The following is a 25,226-nucleotide window of genomic DNA, read 5'->3' on the forward strand; positions in this document are numbered from 1 at the left end:
AACACTAAAAAGACCGAAGTTATGTACCAACCTGCTCCAGGAAAACCATACCAGCAGCCACGCATTACAGTGAAGGAGCACAACCTCAAAGCAGTTGACAACTTCACCAACCTGGGAAGCACACTCTTCCGCGTAGTAACCATAGATGCTGAGGTCAACAACAGAATTGCCAAAGCCAGAATTGCCTTCTGGAGACTGTACAAGAACGTCTGGGAATGAAGAGGACTCAGCCTTACCGCTAACCTGAAGGTTTACTGCATGGTGGTCCTTACCACACTTCTCTATACCAGCAAGACCTGGACTGTCTACAGCGGCATGCTAAACAGCTCAATCACTTTCACCTGAGCTGTCTCAGCAGACTTTTCCATATCAGGTGGCAAGATAATGTCCCCGACCAGAATTGGCCTAATCAGTCACCTCCGGACCCACATCCGCTGATCCTCCTCTAAACCCTGAAGTCATGGTCATCTTCGTCTATGAAGGATGAACAGCATGAATCTCCTCTTTACACTGCTAATCACCCCAGAAATATGTCTCTGTAGTATTACTATGGGTCAGATCTTTACTCTGAAACAAAGAGGGTAAAAGTCACAGACAGATGGAGAAGCCACATCTATGATCATCTAGAATCCTGCCATCTCCACGGTTCTCATTACACAAATATAAATGAAGAACAATTGTCTACAATACTAAGACTTTGCCTTCTAAAAATCCTGATTATTATAGAATTCGTAATTTTTCATCACACATAAGATGTATTTAACAACAAAGGTATTGTTAATGATGGATAATAAAAGGGACCCCGAGTGTTCTAAGTGCCAAATAAAGTTGAGGGACCCCTATCACTTTTTATGGTTATATTTCTTAGTAAAAATTTTGATAGGCCAGGTTATTGGTTCTCCTCTTCCATCTCTAACCACTCCTTCAATGTATTATTTGCCAGCTCTTCTTCCCCTTAGTGCTGTAGGTTCAGTACCGGGTCCCCTCCTCATTTTTCTATACACTGCCCCTATTGAACAAACAATCAGCAGATTTAGCTTTCAGTACAGTGGCTTCGTCCCTGCATTACTACAAAATAACAGTGATTATCTGTCCGCAGTCTCTAACATCATGTCTCTCGTCTATCAAAAACAATCTGTCAAAAAATACACTCCATGTGTTTCTTTCCTATACTAACCCATCTAAACCCGATATTACAATTTCGGTGGGTGGTTCTCCCATAACTCTCAAGCAGCACGCTTGTTGTCTTGGGATTATATTTGACTAAGATCTTTCCTTCATTCCCTGTGTGTGGCTTTTCTCTCATTCTTGTTAAAAACATCTCTAGAATTTGACATTTTCTTACTATTAACTCTGCAAAAAGCCTTACTGTTGCTCTGATTTATTCTAATTTGAATTATAGTGACTCGCCCCTATCCAATGTAGCAGGAATGCAGCAGCCAGGATCATATTTCTGTCCACTGAAGCCTCCACTCTGTGCAAGTCATTGCATTGGTTTTCCATATGCTGTAGAGTACAAGCTCTGCACAGCCCTACTTCTCGTCCCTCATCTCCATTTACGTCTCTACTTATTCTCTCCATGCTGCTAATGACCTTAGACTAACATGCCATTTAATCTGAACCTCCCACACCAGTCTCCAGGGCTTCTTTTATGCTGCACCAGTTCTCTGGAATGCACGTCAGACAATCCAGTCAATTCCCAGTTTTAATCATGCCATAAAAACACATTTATTTAGACTGATCTATCACCCACCTAACTAAGCTTACTATTCTCTGTTATTCCTCCCTAACTTTTCCTCAGAATCTGGCCCCTCTTATGTTTCTACGGCCTCCATGCACTCAGTAGAACTATGAACCTGTAGTTAATCAGATACTGGCTGGTGACCAGTTGAAAAATGATTAAAAAAAATGGATTACACCAGTTGTCGCAACAAAGAAGGAATGGATCGTATATGTAAATAGTAATTTTCAATATGAACTTATTTATTATTTTAATATAAATAAGATAAAGACATTCAGAAATGGAGTGCACATGAAATATCGATTTCTAATTGCTTTCTATTTCTATTTGTAAGTTCTAAAATGCCTTTCCTTTCTCTTCTAATGAGGTCTTTATTTTAACGCTCTGTTATGTAATTCTTGTACAGTTTGTCAAAATATATGATTTCTCTCCATGTGAGATTTTCTTGGTGTCCAACAAAATATGAATTTCAAGTAAAACATTTATTTTCTAGATATGACAATGGCTTCTCCCCAAGTGAGATTTGTGATGTTCAAGAACATGACATTTCTGGGTAAAACATTTTCCATTCTGAACATGAAAAAGGCTTCTCCCCTGTGTGAATTATCTGATGAGTTACAACATCTGACTTCCGTGTAAAACATTTCCCACATTCTGAACATGAAAAGGGCTTCTCCTCTGTGTGAGTTTTCTGGTGTCTAATACAATTTGATTGATCTGAAAAACATTTCCCACATTCTGAACATGAAAAAGGCTTCTCCCCTGTATGAGTTCTCCGATGTGAAATAAGCTGTGTTTTCCTTGCAAAACATTTCCCACATTCTAAACATGAGTATGGCTTTTCCCCTGTGTGAGTTCTTCCATGTTCAACAAGATGTGTTTTATATGAAAAACATTTCCCACATTCTGAGCAGGAAAAAGGCTTCTCCCCTGTGTGAATTCTCAGATGAGTTACAAGATCTGACTTCTGTGTAAAACATTTCCCACAGTTTGAACATGAAAATGGCTTCTCCCCTGTGTGAGTTGTCTGATGATCAAGAAGATGTGTTTTATGTGCAAAACATTTCCCACATTCTGAGCAGGAAAAAGGCTTTTCCCCTGTATGTATTTTCTGGTGCCTAACAAGATCTGATTTACCTACAAAACATTTCCCACATTCCGAACATGAAAAAGGCTTTTCCCCTGTGTGCCTTTTCTGATGTATAACGAGACTGAATTTATCTACCAAATATTTCCCACATACTGAACATAAATATGGTGTCTTCCCTGTGTGACTTCTCTGATGTCTAAGAAAATGCGATTTATCTGCAAAACATTTCCCACATTCTGAACATGAATATGGCTTCTCTCCTGTGTGAATTCTATGGTGTACAATAAGTTGTGATTTCTTTGCAAAACATTTCCCACATTCTGAACATGAATATGGTTTCTCTTTTGTGTAAACTCTCTCATGTCTGACAAGCCCTGATTTCTGGTTAAATATTTTGCCACACTCTGAAGAAGAAAATATTTTCTCCTCTGTGTCAATTTTTTGATGTGCAACAAAAGACATTTTGAGAGAAAAACTTTTTCCATATTCTACACTTGAAAATGGCTTCTTTGCTGTAAGAGAAGTTTGATTTTTCATGCTTTTTTTGTGAGTTTCATTTTCTTTAATAGTGTGAAATGAATCATAAGGTAGGATCTGTTTAAAAGGACCAAATGATAGATCTCTGCTATGAAGTGATGATGGTATTTCTGGAATAATGGCATACACTTCAGTGATATCTTGTGTGATATCAAGGTCTTCTGCTTTAAAAATTGAAGATGTCAGTTTTCCTTCTGATCTCCTCGTGCAGTCATCTGCAAGTATAGAGATTATAATTTTAATAAAATATCCTTAAAAATTATATTTTCATAACATTTCTAAAAAAAAATTATACAAATTGCAAGTTATGTAGCAAAATTCAGTTATTTACTAAGACAAAAACAGTTCAAAAGCTAACAGTAGACCTCCAAGCAGGAACCAATAGAGAATGATGTTCGACCATCTTTGTTCGTTCTGCTTCCCAGACACTGGAATAATAAGCCACCAACAAATGTTACATAGACCAAAATGATATCAGCAAAAATGTGTACTCTGCCCCTACCCTAGAAAACAAAACCCAACTTTCATCCAACATTTGTGAATGGAAGACTAGAGGGTTTCCACACTACTAGTAGCTGAAAGCCTCTAAAAAGGAGTATAGTCTCCATAAACCAAGTCAGCAAAATCTGCACTCCCAAAGCCAAATGTCCCCCTCACTTCTGAGCCTTGTATTATTACTACTTAATTTTAGAGCACCATTGATTACATTGGTGCTGTACACGAGAAGAGGTTACATACAAAATACAAATATAAATTACGATGAATAAACTAACAATGACAGACTGGTACAGAAAGGAGAGGGCCCTGTACTTGAGGGTTTACAATCTACAGGATAATGGGGAAGGAGACAATAGGTTGGGCGGGTTGCAGCAGATTCGGCTGTGGTGAGGTGGCAGTGGGGTCAGTGAAGACTGTAAGCTTACAAGTTCCGTCTGAAAGTACTGAATGTGGCGGATTATTGGACGTGTTGGGTCACAAAATTCCAGAGGATGGTGGATACTCGAGAGAAGTCTTGGAGGCGACTGGATGAGGAGCATATAAGTGTGGAGGAGATATGGAGGTCTTTAGCGGACTGAAGGTTACGCATTGGAAGGTATCGGGAGATTAGTTCAGAGGTATACAGAGAAGACAGATTATGGACTACTTTGTAGGTCAATGTTAGTAGTTTGAAATGGGAGCCAATGAAGGGATTTTTCAGAGGAGAGAAGCAGAGGAGTAGCGAGGAGAAAGGTGGATTATTTGGGCAGCAGAGTTAAAGACAGACTGCAGAGGTGCAAGAGTGTTAGCTCTAAGGCCACAAAGGAGGAAACTGCAGTAGTCAAGACGGGAGATGATGAGGGCATGAACTAACCTTTAAATAGATTGAGTTGAGGAAAGGATGGGTTCTGGGGTTCACAACAATAAATATTAATAATCTTACCCAATCACAGTATATAAACTAAAGGGAAGACATTTTAAAATTATATATTTATTAAGATATAAAGTTAAAAACATACCAGACAATTGTACAAAAAAAACAAAACAACCCACAGACTAACAGACTAAACGTTGTACCCTAATTACCAATCAAACAGAAAAAAAATCCAACCAATAACCTAGGTTATGATCTTGGTTCAGCCTCCTATCTACTGTTAGTAGTCATATTGTCCAAGGTCAGCCTATACTCTCCCAGGTATACCTAAACAAGTAGTATATTGGTTAGATGACTTTCAGTATGACATACATCTATAACCATCCACTCAAAGGAAGATGCCTAGCACCCAATTTCAAATATAACCATCCATTCAGATGAAAAATGCTTAATGCCCAAAAAATGCTTAATGCCCGACGCGTTTCGCCACCAACTGTCGTAGCGGCTCTTCAGGGGCAACACAAGTTAACAAGCTAATATATGGTTATGTACAACACATTACAGATAACAGTTTCTGTTTGGTAATTAGGGTACAACGTTTAGTCTGTGGGTTGGGTTGTTTTGTTTTGCACAATTGTTTGGTATGTTTTTAACTTTATATCTTAATAAATATATAATTTTAAAATGTCTTCCCTTTAGTTTATATATAGAAAGGATGGGTTCTGGAAATATTTTTGAGATGGAGGCGGCATTAGGTGGCGAGAGCTTGGAAGTGCTGTTTGAAGGACAGTGCAGAGTCGAGAGTTACACTGAGGAAGCGGACTTCTGGTACAGGAGAAAGCGTGATGTCATTTATTGTGATACATAGATCAGGTAGGGGAGGTATGCAAGATGGAGGAAAGATGATGAGTTCAGTTTTGTCCACATTGAGCTTTAGGAAGTGTGATGAGAAGTAGAATATGGTTAATAGACACTCTGGGATTCTGGACAGCAGAGAGGTGACATCTGGGCCGGAGAGGTAGATCTGAGTATCATCAGCATATAGGTGGTACTGAAAGCCATGGTACTTTGAGTTGTCCCAGGCAAAAGATTGAGAAAGGTAGGGGTCCCAGGACAGAATCTTGAGGGACACCGACAGAGAGGGCGGAATGAGGAAGTAGTGTGGGAGTGGGAGATGCTAAATGTGCAGTTGGAAAGGCATGAGTAGATCCAGTAGAGGGCAAGATCTTTTATGCCAAGGGAAGAGAGGATTTGTAGTAGGAGGGAGTGGTCGACTGTGTCGAAGGCAGAGGCCAGGCCTAGAAGAAGGAGTATAGAGAATTGGCTGTTAGCTTTGGTAGTAAGTAATTCATTAGTAATTTTGATCAGTGCGGTTTCAGTGGAATGGTGAGGACAGAAGCCAGACTGTAGGTGGTCAAAGAGCAAATTAGATGAGAGATGGGAGGAAAGTTCAGCATGGACATGCTGTTCCAGGAGTTTGGAGGTGAACTGGAGAAGCGATATAGGGCGATTGTTGGACATAGAGGTCGGTTTTAGGGATGGCTTCTTCAGGATAGGTGTGGTCGTGGCATGGTTGAAAGCAGAATGGAAGACACCAGAGGTTAGCGATATGTTGAAGAGATGGGTTAGGGTCGGGATAAGCATGGTGGTGAAATTGGCAAGGAGGTGGGATGGGGTCGAGTGCACAAATGGTGAGGTGCGCTTTGGAGAGGAGATGAGTAAGCTTTCCTTCTGTGATGGATGGGGAGAAAGGTTATGAGGAGGATCAGTGGCCTGTTATACATAAGGGTTGTGGTGGATGGTAAGTAAAGATTTGCCCTGTTTGGTCGATCTTATTTTTGAAAAGTGCGGCAAAGTCTTCTGCACAGATGAGGGAGGTCGGAGGGGGCAGTGGAGGGCAGAGGAGGGAGTTAAAGGTGTTGAAAAGTTTTTTGGGGTTGTGGGATAAAAATATAAGGGTGGTGAAGTAATCTTGTTTAGTACAGGTGAGGACCAACTTGAATGTCAAAACTGCTTGTTTGAATGCAGTGAAATCTTCCTATGAGTGCATTTTCCTCCAGCGCCGCACCGCACCGCAACCCTGGACACTAGCCAAAGCTTTTTTGTGAGCTTGTTGTGCCAGGGTTGTCTTTTGATTCGTCGCACTCTGCCATACACAAGAGGGGCGACCGAGTCAATAGCTGATGCGAGTGTGGCGTTGTAAAAAAAAGGTGGCACTGTCTGTATTGTGGAGTGAAGACATGGAGGATAGCGTGTAGTATGCCCAAACACTATAAGAGTCTATATGCTTTACATTGCTGTAGAGGGAATAACCTACTTAAAAATTTAAGATGTGTGTAACGTGGCTTGGGGTGTTAGAAGTGGGCGATGTACTAGTCTGTTGCACCCTGGCATGTTACAAGAAAGTGGAGGTCTTGGCTGTGTGTGTGGACTTGTGCGGTGAGGGTTCTATGCCTATGCAGACCGCATGTAACCAATATTGCTGGTTTGCCAGGACCAGATGTTTCACAGTTCAATGAGGGAGACCACCATTCATGTATAAACTTTTTACCGAATGAGAATTTAGTAGGATATATATACAAGGGATAGCGGGTGCAAAGTCTTATGAACGTTTCCTTTATAACTTAAAGCATTTTCCACAGTTTCCTTCCTTTGCTCTCTCTAGTGTTCTCTATGTCCACTGTTTCTCACAACTTCAACACAACCCAGCTTGAACACTACCTGCTTAGCACGTGCCGTGCACTTATCCTGTGCTTCTGCATCCTCTTTCCCCTTTAGGGTGCCAGTATGGCCGATAATGCTGATGCTCTGGAACTCCTACCCTGGATACTTTTCTCTTTCCACGAATTACAGTCCTATTCAGGCCCGTTACCTTCATGCGTTATAGGCTTGGGGCCTTGTGGCTAGGTGTCCTCTCTCAGGCCCTGTTCCGGAAGGTCACTGTTTCTTAATCACTTCTGCTCAGAAAGTGGAACTGCTCACTTTACTATGCTCTCCAGGCCCTATCTGGCCCCCTGACAGGAAACTGTCACTTTCCCTACAACTCAGCCCCTCCTACTCTGGGCTAGTCCCAAACATTAACTATAACTATCCCTATTGTCAACTACACTCTTTATCAATACTACTAACACGTCACAATCCACATTATATCGCACTACATACCACATAACATTAAAACTTTTTTCTTCCAGAGGGAAATGTAGGCAGTATGACCATATCCTTACAAGTGTCCAGAAGCACTATCTAGACACTATTTATTGGGCACTAAAATGGCACATTTGGAATTTTCACAATGTCTCTGAAAAATCATGAACTATTGTAGGTCCTGTTCCACCTGCCAGCTGACCTCCACGGTTGCTCACTTCCGTAGTCCTTAAATGCCATTGCCCATCATTGAAGTTCTGTTTGATCGCATAGCCATGGATCTAGTGAGACCCCTAGTCAAGTAAACCAGAGGGAATCAGTATATCCGGGTGGTACTGGACTATGCTACATGGTACCCGGAGGCTGTACCTGTTATTTTCCATCAGGGAAGTCGCACAAGCCTTTACAGGGTATTCCCCATTTGAGCTCTTGTATGGCCGACACCCCGAGGACTCCTGAATATAGAGGAAACCTGGGAAGCAGAGGCTACATCCTACAGGAGCGTGATCGCGCATGTCACCCAAATGCAAGAAAAGGTTCCTGGAGTGATACCCATCATGAGAGAGCACCTCCTCCAGGCACAAGAGACAGAGTCATGGGTGTACAACCAGTCGGCAAGGGTGAGACAGTTCAGCCCTGGAAATTGGGTACTAGTACTGGTACCCATGGTAGAGAGCAAATTTCTGGCCAGATGGCAGGGCCCCTACAAAGTGGTTGAAAAGATTGGCGAGGTCAATTATAAAGTCCACCAACCGGGAAGAAAGAAGCCCTACCAGGTATACGACGTCAATCTGGTGAAGTCATGGCGAGATAACCAGCAAACTTGGAGTATCCACTGGGTCCCTAAGTCTGAACTTGACGTGAAAGATGTTAAGGTGGCAGAGATGCTATTACTTGTCCAGAAGCAGCAGTGCCTAGAATTACTTAAATCGGAACAGAGACCTGTTTTCGGAGTTGCCAGGTTGTACTCAGGTCATAGAGCATGAAGTCCTCACGGAGCCTCATGTGTGAGTGAATTTGAAGCCATATTAGAGTCCCGAAGCCAGCTGAGAGGTAATCTCAAAGGAAGTGAAACGAATGTTGAACCTAGGTGTCATTGAAGAGTCCAAAAGCAGCTGGTCCAGTCTCTAAATGTAACACATATTCAATACCCTGTGTCGAGGAACTCATTGAAAGATTAGGGCCAGCCCAATAAATTACCACTCTGGACATCACAAAAGGGTAATGGCAGATTCCTATCTCCAAGGATGGCAAGAAGAAGACAGACTTTTCAACACTAGATGATTGTTTCCATTATGTCAGCATGAGATCCATGGACCGAATCCTAGTTCCCCATAAGAAGTATGCAGCAGCCGACCTGGATAATATCTTGATTTTCAGCCAGGATTGGGGAAACCATCGAGGTAAAGTCCAGGCGATATTTGATGCTTTAAAAGAAAGGTGGGGTTTTCCATAAAACCAAAGAAATGTGCATGGGGATGGAAGAAGCCAAGTGCTTGCGCTATGTCACTGGCGGGGGTGAGATTAAACCCCAAGTGAATAAGGTTGACACAATCCAGAATTGGCCACAACAGCTCTCAAAGAAGCAGGTCAGAATGTTTCTGGGCATCGTGGGCTACTACAGTCAGTTCATCCTTAACTTCGCCATGATAGTGGCACCTCTGACGGACCTCCTTAAAGGTATGAAGTCGGCTATGGCCAAGTGGTCTCCAGAAGCAGAGACAGCATTCCAGGAACTGAAGATAGCCCTGTGTAAATAGCTAGTGTTATTGGCTCCGGACTTCTCAAAGGAGTTTGTAGTCCAGACAGACACGTCAGATGTCAGCCTGGGTGCTGACTTGTCTCAGAAGGTGAAAAGGGAAGAGCACCCCATAATGTAGCTATGTTGGAAGCTGCCTATGTTGGAAACTACTCCACAGTGGAGAAGGAATGTTTGGCCATCAAGTGGGTGTTGTACACTCTAAGGTACTACCTCTTAGGCAGGAAGTTCAGGTTAGGGTCAGACCATGTCCCACTGAGGTGGATGCGGGAGAAGAAAGGGAACAATGCCTGAGTGACCAGGGGGTTTCCTAGCGCTTCAAGATATTAGCTTTCATGTAGAGGATAGGACCGGGAAACTACATGGCAATGCTGATGTTCTGTCGAGGGTCCACTGTTTGATGGCGGAAGGTGCTAAGCCCTCCTGGCTTTGGTCAGATGGGGGATATGTAAGATGGCCACTGAACAGGTCCTCAAGGGGAGATATGCATCATTGATATTGGTAGCCTCAGTGATGTAAACTTGGAAAAGCAGGCTCCAGCACCTATAGTGCTGAGAGAGTTAATACAGCGTCTCAGGGCCGGGTTTACGAGCAGTCAGAGAGAGATGGGTGGGAATGGCTCCTCATATATCCCCACCCCGGAGCGTGGTACAGCAGATAAAAAGGAGACCAGATGTCTCATTCGGTGTCTGTGGGTGGAGGTGTGCAGACCTCCAGTGTTGTTTGTCTTTGCTAAGGACTAATGAGCTGGACACTAACACAAGCGGGTAATCCCGCACTACTGTATGGACTATTTGCTTTATGTTTTCCCTTTGTGCCGAAAAAGGCTGTTTTTGTTTTGTTATCCTGAGCTGTTTATGGAGTCTTAATAAACCAGGCAGGATGTTTTACTGAAACTGCTTCCCGTGCCTACCTCAAAACGCAACCGAGTGAGTAGAAATGTTACACTGTTACGACAGGAGCTTACAGCAGCATGCTGCCAACGTAATGTAGCAATATGGTAAATGTATTTTGTATCTATTTTGTGTTGTAATGTATCTGTTTAAAGAGCATGCAAATTCAGTGTTTGAACATTTCTTATTTTCCTAACTTTTCTAATATATCAACCTGATTTTAAAACTAACATAAAGTACAATGTGTCATGAAAAAAAACAACAACAACAATCTCACAATCACTGGGATCAGGTTAAGCATTCCAAAGTTATTACCATGTAAAGTGACACTGGTCAGATTTGAAAAATGGGGCCTGATTAGGAAAACAAAACTGGCTGTAGCGAAAGCGATTGAATCAGAGCATCTTGGTCACTAACTACTGTAGACAAAAACCGTGACTATAGACATGAACATATCTACTTAATGATCGCACTCCACCCCAACAGTCTTCAATGTCAATGACTTAGTAACTAAAGGTGAAACATCTTTGGGTAATTATAGTATGTAACATGGTAGCACTTGGCAATCCAAACAATTGTAGGGGCCAATATTTTTTGTCAGATGGATTTCTTGAAGAAATATTACAATTTAGAGAGAACTTTTTAAGACAGTGCACTAAACCAGAGTTTCACTCATTTATGATGGACCATTGGAGCGCTTATGAGTTCAGACCAGAAAAGTAGAGAAAGTATTAGTGCTCCCCAATTCATGAGAGATTGTGTACTAATCTGAATTCCTTAGTATCAAAAACATAACGTAATTTACGATGGCACGGATGTAATTTTTTTTGGGTAGTTTATCACAATCTTCTTTGCAGTTATTCAGTTCTTTTCTCATAGAAATTGAAAACTCAGGATAAAGGAAGAGAGACTCTGCTCTTATTGAACAGAAATTCACATTTGTTCAAACATTTTTAACTTCCCTTCCTCTTTTAATAAGGGAGGATATTTATTTTCTGGCCTCTTAAGACTCAACCATGGATGGCTCAGTACAAGTTCTTATATAATGGACATTTGTAGAATTCTAAACAGAAAAATATCTTTCAGGCTCTTGAAGGTCAAAATATCAGATCTTTATGTATTAAAGGGAACCTGTCGGCTATTAATCTGCAGATGTGGGGTTAATCTGCAAGTTAATAGCTTTCTAAAGCTAACTGGCTTTCAGTCATAGAGGCATGCCGGATCGTCTTCAGTCACTGCTCTCAGCATTGTGAGCGGCATCTTTGACTGACAACCATCTGTTATGGGGACGGTTGCAAACAAACTTTATTATAATGGAAAGCAATCGACCCTGGGGTCCGCGATGCAGCCTGGTGGACTGCAGCCGAACACCTTCCGGGTGAGAAGGGAAACAACCAACTTAAATATAAACCCTTCCGTGTTACAGCACACAGGAATGGGTATAGCGGTTCGCTCTATCTCCGTTAACTGCACGGGAGATGTGCGACCGGGTAAGTAGCTGTAGCCCTGTTAACTACACAGGGGCTACGCAGTAGGCGATAGGGTGTGATACCCGCCGGGTATACATGCTCTCAGCCGGCGTGCTACCGGACTGAGGAGGCTCAGTCCACGTGGCTCACAGGCCATACCGGGAATACAGCGTCTGCAGACGGCTCGGAGTGTATGGCGACCCCCTTGTCAGAGCTAGACCGCCGGGCGAAGCTACCTGCCTATTTCCACTAACCTGCCCATTTCCACCAGACCTGCCTATTTCCACTACAGTTCAAGCGTACACACCACACCACCACTGCTCAAAGATCAGAGCGCGCCGCCATGTTTGTGGGCGGGCCTTTTAACCCCTTAATAACATCTGACGTACTAATACGCGTCTGTGCCCTGGGACTTAAGAGCCAGACCCGTATTAGTACGTCATCGCGATCGCGCGCGCACACAGGCTGTGCGGGCGCGATCGCCGCCGGGTGTCAGCTGATTGTCACAGCTGACACCCGGTACTATGTGCAGGGAGCGGTCCTGAACCGCTCCCAGCACATTAACCCCCGCGATGCCGCGATCGAAGTCGATCGCGGCATTGCGGGGGCAAGGGGAGGTGATCGCCGATACTCACCTCCTCTTCCGGCTTCCAGCGCAGTCTGCAAAGGCTTCCCGGGTGTTGCCATGACGACCCGATGTCGTCATGACAACATCCGGGTCACCAGAGAGCAGGAAGATTGCTTGGACATGCGCAGTGCATCTCCAAGCAATCTTCACACTGTGCACTTCTGACAGCCTTCATGGCATAGGGATGGTGCTCCATTCCTGTGCCATGCAGGCGATCAGAAAAAAAAAAGTGAAAGTCCCAGAGTGGGACAAAGTAATAAAGTGTATAAACTGTGTGAAAGTGGAAAAAAAAAAAATAAAAAAATGTGCAAAAATATTATAAAAAAATAAAAAAAATAATACACCAAAAATAAAAATATAATGTACCCATCAATAAATATTATTATAAAAAAAATAAAAAAAAAACAATAAAAGTACACATATTTGGTATCGCCGCGTCCGGAACAACCTGACCTATAAAACTGTCCCACTAGTTAACCCCTTCAGTGAACACGGTAAAAAAAAAAAAAAAAAAAAACGAAGCAAAAAACAATGCTTTATCACCATACCGCCAAACAAAAAGTGGAATAACACGCGATCAAAAAGACGCATATAAATAAAAATGATACCGCTGAAAACGTCATCTCGTCCCGCAAAAAACAAGCTGCCATACAGCTCCATCAGCCAAAAAATAAAAAAGTTATAGCTCTCAGAATAAAGCTATACTAAAAAATATTTTTTTCTATAAAATAGCTTTTATTGTGTATAAGCGCCAAAACATAGAAAAATGATACAAATGTGGTACCGCTGTAAACGTACTGACCCGAAGAATAAAGCTACCTCATCAATTTTACCACACGCGGAACAGAATAAAAAAAAAAAAAAAAAACAATTCCTGAATTGTTGGTTTTTGTTTATTCTGCCTCCCAAAAATCGGAATAGAAAGCAATCAAAAAATGTCACGTGCCTGAAAATGGCACCAATAACAACGTCAACTCATCCCGCAAAAAACGAGCCGTCACATGACTGTCTGCCAAAATCTGGAAAAATTATAGCTCTCAAAATATGGCGATGCAAAAACTAGATTTTACAAAAAATGCGTCTTTTAGTGTGTGACAGCTGTCAGTCATAAAAACCCCATATGATTCTGGCATTGCTGTAATCACACCGACCCGAAGAATAAAGTCGTCTAATCACTTATACCGCACAAGGAACGGCGTCAAAAATAAACTCTTGGGTTAGGATTGGGCTAGGGTTAGGGCTGGGTTTGGGGCTAGGGTTGTGCTGGGGCTAGGGTTGTGCTGGGGCTAGGGTTGTGCTGGGGCTAGGGTTGTGCTAGGGTTAGGGCTGGGGTTGGGATTTTTTTCAAAAGTAAGAAAAAAAGATGACGATATGGCGACTAGTGTTGAGAGCAAGTGCTCGCTACTTGAGTTTGCATCGGGTGCTCTGGTATGCATTGAGTATCGTGGGTATTTGAGTGACATGCTCGAGTCTCTGCCCCATATGCTTCGCGGCCCAAAAACTTTACGGGGATTGCCTGCCATGCACGAGCGATCCCCGCATGTTTTTTTTTGGGTGTCTAATAACCGTGAAACATGCGGAGCAGGGACTCGAGCATATCACTCGAGCACACGCTGTACATGGTGCATACCTGAGTACCCGATGCAAACTCAAGTAGCGAGCACTTGCGCTCAAGAATAATGACAACTTATTCAATATGATGACCTAATGTAAACAAATAATGTGCCGTACCTCTGGGTTCAAAATGTTCACTATACACCTTAATAAAATCCTTGAGGGGTATAGTTTCCAAAATGGGGACACTTGTGGGGGAGCTCCACTGTTTAGGCACATCACGGGCTCTCCAAACGCGACATGGTGTCCGCTAACAAATTGAATGGAAAATCGGCTCAAATTGTTAGCGGACGCCATGTTGCGTTTGGAGAGCCCCTGTGTGCCCAAACATTGGAGCTCCCCCACAAGTGACCCCATTTTGGAAACTAGACCCCCCAAGGCACCTATCTAGATGCATAGTGAGCACTTGGAACCCCCAGGTGCTTCACAAATTGATTCGTAAAAATGAAAAAGTGAAAAAAAAAACACTTTTTCATTTTTATGAATCAATTTGTGAAGCACCTGGGGTTCCAAGTGCTCACTATGAATCTAGATAGGTGCCTTGGGGGGTCTAGTTTCCAAAATGGGGTCACTTGTGGGGGAGCTCCAATGTTTGGGCACACAGGGACTCTCTAAATGCAACATGGTATCCGCTAACAAATTGAATGGAAAATCGGCTCAAATTGTTAGCGGACACCACATTGCGTTTGGAGAGCCCCTCTGTGCCCAAACTTTGGAGTTCCCCAACAAGTGACCCCATTTTGGAAACTAGACCCCCCAAGGCACCTTTCTAGATGCATAGTGAGCACTTGGAACCCCCAGGTGCTTCACAAATTGATTCGTAAAAATGAAAAAGTGAAAAAAAAAACACTTTTTCATTTTTATGAATCAATTTGTGAAGCACCTGGGGTTCCAAGTGCTCACTATGAATCTAGATAGGTGCCTTGGGGGGTCTAGTTTCCAAAATGGGGTCACTTGTGGGGGAGCTCCAATGTTTGGGCACACAGGGACTCTCCAAATGCAACATGGTATCCGCTAACAAATTGAATGGAAAATCGGCTCAAATTGTTAGCGGACGCCACATTGCGTTTGGAGAGCCCCTCTGTGCCCAAACTTTGGAGCTCCCCCACAATTGACCCCATTTTGGAAACTAGACCCCCCAAGGCACCTATCTAGATGCATAGTGAGCACTTGGAACCCCCAGGTCCTTCACAAATTGATTCATAAAAATGAAAAAGTGTTTTTTTTTTCACTTTTTCATTATTACGAATCAATTTGTGAAGCACCTGGGGGTTCCAAGTGCTCACTATGCATCTAGAAAGGTGCCTTGGGGGGTCTAGTTTCCAAAATGGGGTCACTTGTGGGGGAGCTCCAAAGTTTGGGCACAGAGGGGCTCTCCAAACGCAATGTGGCGTCCGCTAACAATTTGAGCCGATTTTCCATTCAATTTGTTAGCGGATACCATGTTGCATTTAGAGAGTCCCTGTGTGCCCAAACATTGGAGCTCCCCCACAAGTGACCCCATTTTGGAAACTAGACCCCCCAAGGCACCTATCTAGATGCATAGTGAGCATTTGGAACCCCTAGGTGCTTCACAAATTGATTCGTAAAAAGGAAAAAGTGTTTTTTTTTTCACTTTTTCATTATTACGAATCAATTTGTGAAGCACCTGGGGGTTCCAAGTGCTCACTATGCATCTAGAAAGGTGCCTTGGGGGGTCTAGTTTCCAAAATGGGGTCACTTGTGGGGGAGCTCCAAAGTTTGGGCACAGAGGGGCTCTCCAAACGCAATGTGGTGTCCGCTAACAATTTGAGCCGATTTTCCATTCAATTTGTTAGCGGATACTATGTTGCATTTAGAGAGTCCCTGTGTGCCCAAACATTGGAGCTCCCCCACAAGTGACCCCATTTTGGAAACTAGACCCCCCAAGGCACCTATCTAGATGCATAGTGAGCAGTTGGAACCCCCAGGTGCTTCACAAATTGATTCATAAAAATGAAAAAGGGTTTTTTTTTCACTTTTTCATTGTTACGAATCAATTTGTGAAGCACCTGGGGGCTCCAAGTGCTCACTATGCATCTAGATAGGTGCCTTGGGGGGTCTAGTTTCCAAAATGGGGTCACTTGTGGGGGAGCTCCAATGTTTGGGCACACAGCGGCTCTCCAAACGCAACATGGTGTCGCTAACAATTTGAGCCAATTTTGCGTTAAATTTGTTAGCGGACACCATGTTGCATTTAGAGAGCCGCTGTGTGCCCAAATATTGGAGCTCCCCCACAAGTGACCCCATTTTGGAAACTAGACCACCCAAGGCACCTATCTAGATGCATAGTGAGCACTTGGAACCCTCAGGTGCTTCACAAATTGATTCATAAAAATGAAAAAGTGTTTTTTTTTTCACTTTTTCATTGTTACGAATCAATTTGTGAAGCACCTGGGGGTTCCAAGTGCTCACTATGCATCTAGATAGGTGCCTTGGGGGGTCTAGTTTCCAAAATGGGGTCACTTGTGGGGGAGCTCCAATGTTTGGGCACACAGGGACTCTCTAAATGCAACATGGTGTCCTCTAACAAATTTAACGGAAAATCGGCTCAAATTGTTAGCGACACCATGTTGCGTTTGGAGAGCCGCTGTGTGCCCAAACATTGGAGCTCCCCCACAAGTGACCCCATTTTGGAAACTAGACCCCCCAAGGCACCTATCTAGATGCATTGTGAGCACTTGGAACCCTCAGGTGCTTCACAAATTGATTCATAAAAATGAAAAAGTGTTTTTTTTTTTCACTTTTTCATTGTTACGAATCAATTTGTGAAGCACCTGGGGGTTCCAAGTGCTCACTATGCATCTAGAAAGGTGCCTTGGGGGGGGTCTAGTTTCCAAAATGGGGTCACTTGTGGGGGAGCTCCAAAGTTTGGGCACACATGGGCTCTCCAAACACAACATGGCGTCCGCTAATTATTCAAGCAAATTTTACAATCAAAAAGTCAAATGGCGCTCCTTCCCTTCCGAGCCCTGCCGTGCGCCCAAACAGTGTTTTTTCCCCAAATATTGGGTATCTGCGTGCCCAGGGGAAATTGCACAACAAATTTTGGGGTCCATTTTTTCTTGTTACCCCTGTGAAAATAAAAAAAATTGGGTCTAAAGTAACATTTTTGTGAAAAAAGTTAAATGTTCATTTTTTTCTTCCACATTCAAAAAATTCCTGTGAAGCACCTGAAGGGTTAATAAAGTTCTTGAATGTGGTTTTGAGCACCTTGAGGGGTGCAGTTTTTAGAATGTTGTCACTTTTGGGTATTTTCTGTCATAAAGACCTCTCAAAGTGACTTCAAATGTGATGTGGTCCCTAAAAAAATGGTTTTGTAAATTTTGTTGGAAAAATGAGAAATCGCTGGTCAACTTTTAACCCTTATAGCTCCCTAACAAAAAAAAATTTTGGTTCCAAAATTGTGCTGATGTAAAGTAGACATGTGGGAAATGTTATTTATTAACTCTTTTGTGTGACATATCGCTCTGATTTCAGGGCTTAAAAATTCAAATTTTGAAAATTGCAAAATTTTCAAAATTTTCGCCAAATTTCCGTTTTTTTCACAAATAAACGCAAGTGATATCGAAGAAATTTTTCCACAATCATGAAGTACAATATGTCACGAAAAAACAATCTCAGAATCAGGGGGATCCGTTGAAGCGTTCCAGAGTAATTACCTCATAAAGTGACAGTGGTCAGAATTGTAAAAATTGGCCCGGTCATTAACGTGCAAACCACCCGCGGGGCTTAAGGGGTTAAAGACTAAGCCCTGCCCACCGTCGCACCATTGGTGACGCCACCCGTGGACCAATCAGGCGGTGCCAGGTCACCGGGTCAGGTGGTTGCCAAACCACCAATCACGGTCCGCCAGGTCACGGGCATGCTCAGTGCAGCACCTCTCGGACTTAGGCTGCAGTAGCCTAGTATCTCTCCGCAACCTGTGCTTCATGTTGCTAGTCACAAATACACGAGATACCACTTGTACATCTCATGCATTGGCTAGGTGTTGGGACCAACGGCGATGCTGTGCAGCATCAGCCCCGGCTGGACCAGAATGGGAGACCACAGAATCCACTGATGACTCAGAACCCATTTCTGATCCAGCAAGCGCCTGGCGCCTAACACCATCTCTGCACTGAGCAAGCTCTCAGACAAAGTGTCGGGCGTTCTTAACCCCTTACTTACCGGGGACGTATTAGTACGCATATTTGCGTACTGCCCGTTCAGTGAGGGCTGCTGCGCTGAGCCCTCACTGAACGGAGCACATGTCAGCTGATTCTTACAGCTGACATGTGCCCGCAACAGCCGCCGGTGGAATCGCGATCCACCTGCGGCTGTTAACCTGTTAAATGCTGCTGTCAATCTCCGACAGCAGCATTTAACGCGCGCTTCCGGGTAGCGCGTCATAGGCCCCGGCGACCCCGTCACGTGATCGCGGGTCGCCGATGGGCGTGCATGACAACCCAGGGTCTGCAGCAGACGCCTGTGGTTGTCATGATCTTGTCGCTATGAGCGCCACCTAGTGGTCGGCGCTCATAGCACAGGACCATTTCTGCTGCATGCAGGGGACCTGCTCGTCCCCTGTATGCAGCAGAGGCGATCGGATAGTTGCTGCTTCTAGTCTCCTATGGAGACTATAGAAGCATGCAAAAAGTAAAAAAAAAAAGTTTTTAAAAATATATAAAAAAATATAAAAGTTTAAATCACCCCCCTTTCGCCCCATTCAAAATAAAATATATATATAAAAAAAAAACCCACATACACATATTTGGTATCGCCGCGTTCAGAATCGCCCGATCTATCAATATAAAAAAAGAATTAATCGGCGTAACGAGAAAAAAATTCTAAACGCCAGAATTACGTTTTTTGGTCGCCGCAAAATTGCAATAAAATGCAATAACGGGCGATCAAAACATCGGATCTACCCCAAATGTTATCAATAAAAACGTCAGCCCGGCGCGCAAAAAATAAGCCATCAACCAGCCCCAGATCACGAAAAATGGAGACGCTACAGGTCTCGGAAAATGGCGCTATTTTTTTATTTTTTTTTTTACCAAATTTTGGAATTTTTTTTCACCACTTAAATATAAAAGAACCTATACATGTTTGGTGTCTATGAACTCGTAATGACCTGTAGAATAAGATGGGCAGGTCAGTTTTAGCATTCAGTGAACGTGGTAAAAAAAATAAATAAAAAACAACTGTGGTATTGCACTTTTTTTGCAATTTTACCGCACTTGGAATTTTTTTCCCGTTTTCCCGTACAGGATATGGTAAAACTAGTAATGGCGTTGAAAAGTACAACTCGTCCCGCAAAAAATAAGCCCTCACATGGCCATATTGACCAAAAAATAAAAACGCTATGGCTCTGGGAACAAGGGGAGCAAAAACGAAAATGCAAAAACGAAAAATGCTCCGGGGCTTAAGGGGTTAAAGTCAACAAACACAATGTTCAGAGCAGTGACTGAAAACGCCGCTATGACTAAAAGTGAGAAAAAAGTGAGAAGCTCCCGGGAGGAATAATGCTGTAAGCAGTGACTGCAGATGACTCAGAATGCCTCTATGACTAATCAGAAGATAATTTCCTCCCGGCAGCGGAGTTTTCAATGCATGGGCCGGTCAGCTTTAGAACGTTATTAGCCTGCAGATTAACCCATTATCTGCAGGTTAATAGCATTTTGAGGACATGACAGCTTCACTTTAAATTAATATCCTCTTCTTTTTTAATTCTAACTACATTTTAGAAAACATTTCAAAAGATCATAAGGGTGAGCTGCCCGGCCTCCATGCACTCACTTTGGGATAATACTAAACTCCTTCATTTGTTACAGTTACCCTGTGCCGAACTTTGGAAATAAAAGGGAAAAATCTATTGTATTGTATTCTCTTTGTTGTGTCTACTGTTTATATTTGAGTACATAGAGAAAAAGTAAAGACTTAACAAAAGAAATTCACATTTGGCGCTCACAGTAAATGGAATGGTGAATCGTCATAAAAGCAAGGTCCACCATACAGATATTTTTCTTCCAATGATTTTCTAAGTTGTCAGCACACGTACGCTGTCATTTTGCTTTGCAGTTTAGGCATCTCGAAAGCTAAGGATCTAATTCCAAGGGTTAGGGTGAATCCTTCGGGCTGTAAGCTCTGGCCAAAACCAATCTCACTCCAACCGAAGAACTTACAATGGCCAAAGTAATGAAGACAGTTTTAGGTGGAGGAGTATATACTGGTTTAGCAGGAGAACAGTGACCACTTGATTGTGATATAACCGGACTACAACACTGATGGAGTAGCCACATCCAGTGACTGAGAAGAACCTGTGACTACTACTGGTTGTTACTACTTACCGGGGTAGTCATCTGTAGGAATCTCCAATTTACACCACTCATCACCGCTCACATATGTCTCTGTCATATTAATATGGGTCAGATCTTTATCCTGAAACAAATATTGTGAAAGTGACAGACAGATGGAGAAATCACATCTATGCTCAGCTCTAATCCTGCCATCTCCACCGTTCTCATTACACAAGTATAAAACATATAATACTAGTGGATAAAACAAGACTGAACACAAAACCTTCACAGCCGTCTACACATCATAGGGGAGATCTCATGACACCTTCTCTCCATCTACCTGATGATCCTGAGGAACATTGGGATTTTCGGGTTTACAATCCCGAAGAAGAGTATGGGAACAGCTCTCTGATGTTGTCCTGTTACAGGATAGAACTGGGGGAAACACATACAGGGACTGAATTCATTCTTTACATACAGATAATTATCAGCTGTGTGTATTTAGTCCTGTCTATTACCTGGTGATGTGAGGGGCTGGGGAACCTCCATCATGACGTCCTTGTACAGATCTTTGTGTCCTTCTAAATACTCCCACTCCTCCATGGAGAAATAGATGGTGACATCCTGACACCTTATAGGAACCTGACACATACAATGGTACCGTCACCCCCCCGATCCCTTCATGGCATTACTGTATAATGTCCCAGCATTCCCAGCAGTGTCACCTCTCCAGTCAGCAGCTCAATCATCTTGTAGGTAAGTTCTAGGATCTTCTGGTCATTGATGTCCTCATGTATCAGGGGGTGAGATGGAGGTCCTGTGATTGGGCTCAGGGGTCTTCCCCATCCCTCAGACATAGGGGCCTGACAGCGTTCACTAGAGGTCTTCTTCACTACTGTGTAATCCTGGTTATGGAGAGACACATTAATAAATCTCACTACAGACATTTCCAGAGTCCTCACCTCTCCAGTTCTGTCCATCTGTTATTCCCATAGATAAGAATGATGTAATGTGACGTCATCAGAATCTCTCACCTCTCCAGTAAGGCGGAAGAGGATCTCTAGGGTGAGGTGTAATATCCTCTCCGCCATCTTGTCACTGTCCCTTTCCATCCTTGATGGGTCAATCAGGAAAATTCTCTTATATAGAAAATCTCCATTGAGAGGATCCGATATTGTAGGGACCTGAATGGAAAGAAGATGAGGCCGATGCTGAGGCAATTTGCACACCTTGAATTGTTTTATTTTCTGAAACTGATTGAAGAGATTTAAAAGCTGGATTTTTATCTCCTTCTATGCTGTGATCAATAGCGACTATCACATTGGAGACCCCTCCCTTCCACAACAACAACAACTGTAAAGTGAGCTCACAATATGATTGTATCTCATTTCTTTATTTGAATATTTAATTTGATAATTATTTAAAATAATGAACTATATAATCACCACACACATCCAAGCAGCATGCCCCGCCCCCTCCCTCCCCCCCAAGAAGTCATGGCATCTCCAGTGACAGACCATGCCATATGGTTTCTTCTTGAAAAAATGACAGTTCAGTATTAGAACTTTTGGGCCCCCAGATGGGGAAAACGTTCTCAATTCTGAGGATTGCTCAATTAGTGATTTGGAAACAATATGAGTTGAAAAACAGGAGTTTAAAAAAGAAATTCAAGGCCTGTAAATATTTTATTTTTCCTAACCTTTTATCATTCATTACTGTTTGTTTGGATATTAGTTAGCAGGATTGGAGATTTCCTTCAGTGCACCGTCTGACTTATGTATGCACAACTGGAGCAGAAGTTCCAGGGTGAATACTGCTGAAGCAGATGTAGCATGTTGGCCATCTGGAAAGTCATATTAGAGATTTGGAGGATCAAAGTGCAACACTGAGGGAAAGTGACAATCTTGAGAGGAGCATGGTTCTCACTGAGCAAGAAATTCATAGGAAAATTGTTATGTTAGGAGTGATACGAAAACAAGAGTGAAAGAAGACATAGGAGAAGAAATTTTGGGTGGAATTACATAGCGAAATATAAGCTGAAAAAGTAATTTTTGGTGTAACATATAAATCCTCCAACATCACTCAGGAGCTGGAAGGTTGGTTGCATTATCAGATGGCGCGGAATGTACAGGTTAGTACAGTAATAATTATGGAAAATTTTAGGGGTCATGGTTCTGCTTCAAATGCAAATGTGATGCTGAGTCACTTCTCATGGACAAGCCCGTGAGTCAGGGTAGTCTAGGAGTCTGAGGTCAAGAACCTGGAAGGTACGTCATAAACAGGGGGAAGATACAAAGGCGTACTCAAGTCACAATCCAGAGTCAGAATTCCAAGGTCAGAGCGCGTCAATGCAAAAGGGGTGATACAAACGGGTAGTAAATAGGCAAATCCAGGGTCCAGCAACAGAAGATCAGAATGTCTGAAATCAGAGTACAAAGCACAGAGAACAAGCCACGCAGGGCTGAAAGCTACAACTGGTATCTATCTGGGCCAGACAGCTTAGTTATGTAACCAACATCTGTCACAAAATAAATATAGTCACTCCAAACAATTTATATAATAACACACATTATCCCTTAAGGCCAAAAACAGGGATTAGCTGGAGACACGATACAATTGAAAAGTAAAAAAGCATATTTTATTATTAAATTCATTAAAATTATTTTTACATACATATATTAAAAATTAAGCAGGAAAATATTATTGTCAGCAAAGCAGGAACAGATATGTGGGTCTCAAGCCAAAGGCTAACTATATAAGCTAGGCAGACTAGAGGCATATATTCAAAGATATTGTAAGATATTATTCTACAGCCCAAATGATGGACCAGTATGCATAAAGTGCTAGTGCTCAGTATATATGTGGGTCTCAAGTCAAAGGCTAACTATAAAAGCCAGGCAGACTAAAGACATATATTCAGAGATATTGTAAGATATTATTCTACAGTCCAAAATAATGGACCAGTATACATAAAGTGCTAGTGCTCAGTATATATCCATCAAAACTTGCAGTTGGTTAAATAGAGACATAGCCCAAGCTAAGCTAAATAAAATGTATGTGAAAGAGGTCCAATGGCCCAGACGCATTCAATGGCTCTTAAGAAACTCAGCTCAGTTATTGCTGGGCTCTTGAAAATCATTTTTAGAGACTCTTTAGTGACTGGTGTTGAGCGACAGGCGCCATGCTAATGTGATGGCCATGTTCAAAAAGGGCTCCAGGTCATTCCCAGGTAATGATAGACCAATACACTTAACATCCAAAGTAGGAAAAAATGCTTGAGGGGCTTGTAAGGGATTATAAACCAGAGTATGTGATAGAAAATAATATTATGAATGATAATGAGCAAGGTTTTAATAAAGATTGAAGTTGCCATTACCAAATTGATAAATTTTTATGAGATCAGTAGAAACCTCACTAGACTTAGGGGGAGCTGTGGATATAATGTGTTTGGACTTTGCACAGGCATTTGACACTGTCCCACATAGATGCCTAATGGGTAAGTTAAGGTCTATAGGATTAAAAATTTAGGTTTGTAAGAGGATCAAAAACTGGCTCAAAGACCAGAGAGTTTGGGTGAATGACTGCTACTCTCAAAGGTCTGCTATTATAAGTGGTGACCCCCAAAGTTCAGTGCTGGAACTGCTATGAAATTACCGGCTGACTTGGACAAACTGATTGGGCATTCACTTGGCAGATGAGGTTCAATGTGGGGAAATATAAAGTTATGCACATGGACACTAATAATATGCATAAATCATATGATCTAGGAGAAGTACAACTAGGAAAGTCACTTGTATAGAAGGATCTGCTTGTACTTGCAGATCACAGACTAAATCACAGCATGCAATTTCAATCAGCGCCTTCTAAAGTCAGCTAGACACTGTCATGTATAAAGTTGCAAAACGCATTACTATTATTTTATAAAGCGTTAGTACGACCTCATATGGAATATGCTGTTCAGTTCTGGACACAAGTTCATAGAAAGGATGTCCTGGAGCTAGAAAAGGTTACATAGAAGAGGCACAAAACTGATAAGGGGCATGGAGGATCTTAGTTATGAGAAAAGAGAAGAGAGGTTTAAGAGGGAACATATTTAACTTGTGCAAGTACATACTGAAAATAGCCCATACAAAAAAGACAAGGGAGTATTCCCTCTGTCTGGAGGAAAAAAAAAGTTCAATCTCCAGAGCACATAAGCCGTGTTTAACTATTATTCTGTAGAATATTCTACCTCAATACTGGTCAATGAGGAAACCATTGATGGTTTCAAAATAACATAAATAATTATGTACATGTGTAAAGTTCTGGTCTGAATGTTTAGTTCAGTGGATTGACAGTTGGGATGAGGAGGGAAAAGTTAGCTTTTCTAGGGAAACCAGATCATGCATTGTGGTAGTATTTATACCCCTTCCTTTTATCGTTTCTCATCCATCGGTCAAAGTTGATGGATGTTCGTCTTTTCCCAACCATATACTCACATCTCAAGTACTTAAAGGGAGTCTGTCGCCAGAAAGTGACTGTTCAAACCAAGCACAGGACTTGTAGATGACACAGTCCTGATAAAAATGGTACTTTTAACACCCCATACAAATTAGACTAATGTCGGTCGAACTTGTCAGAACCGGCCAACAGCCTAATGTGTATGAGGGCCTCCCGAATACGATGATGTTGGGAAGAGAAGGATAGAGCATGTCTGATTTG

The 25,226-nt window shown here is 42.4% G+C and overlaps 1 protein-coding gene and 1 pseudogene across 1 annotated transcript in view; both read right to left on the reverse strand.

Annotated features, from left to right (window-relative positions):
• Positions 1–25,226, reverse strand: part of LOC141270627 (uncharacterized) — a 129,870-nt gene that overhangs the window by 96,155 nt on the left and 8,489 nt on the right. The gene's annotated exons all lie outside the window — the stretch shown is intronic.
• The window catches only part of LOC141270691 (uncharacterized), an 81,747-nt pseudogene continuing 58,552 nt past the window's right edge, over positions 2,032–25,226 (reverse strand).

The sequence above is a fragment of the Phyllobates terribilis genome, unplaced genomic scaffold, assembly GCF_046119375.1.
Source record: "Phyllobates terribilis strain yellow unplaced genomic scaffold, ASM4611937v1 Scaffold_5__5_contigs__length_657084704, whole genome shotgun sequence".
In the NCBI taxonomy this organism is placed as follows: Eukaryota; Metazoa; Chordata; class Amphibia; order Anura; family Dendrobatidae; genus Phyllobates; species Phyllobates terribilis.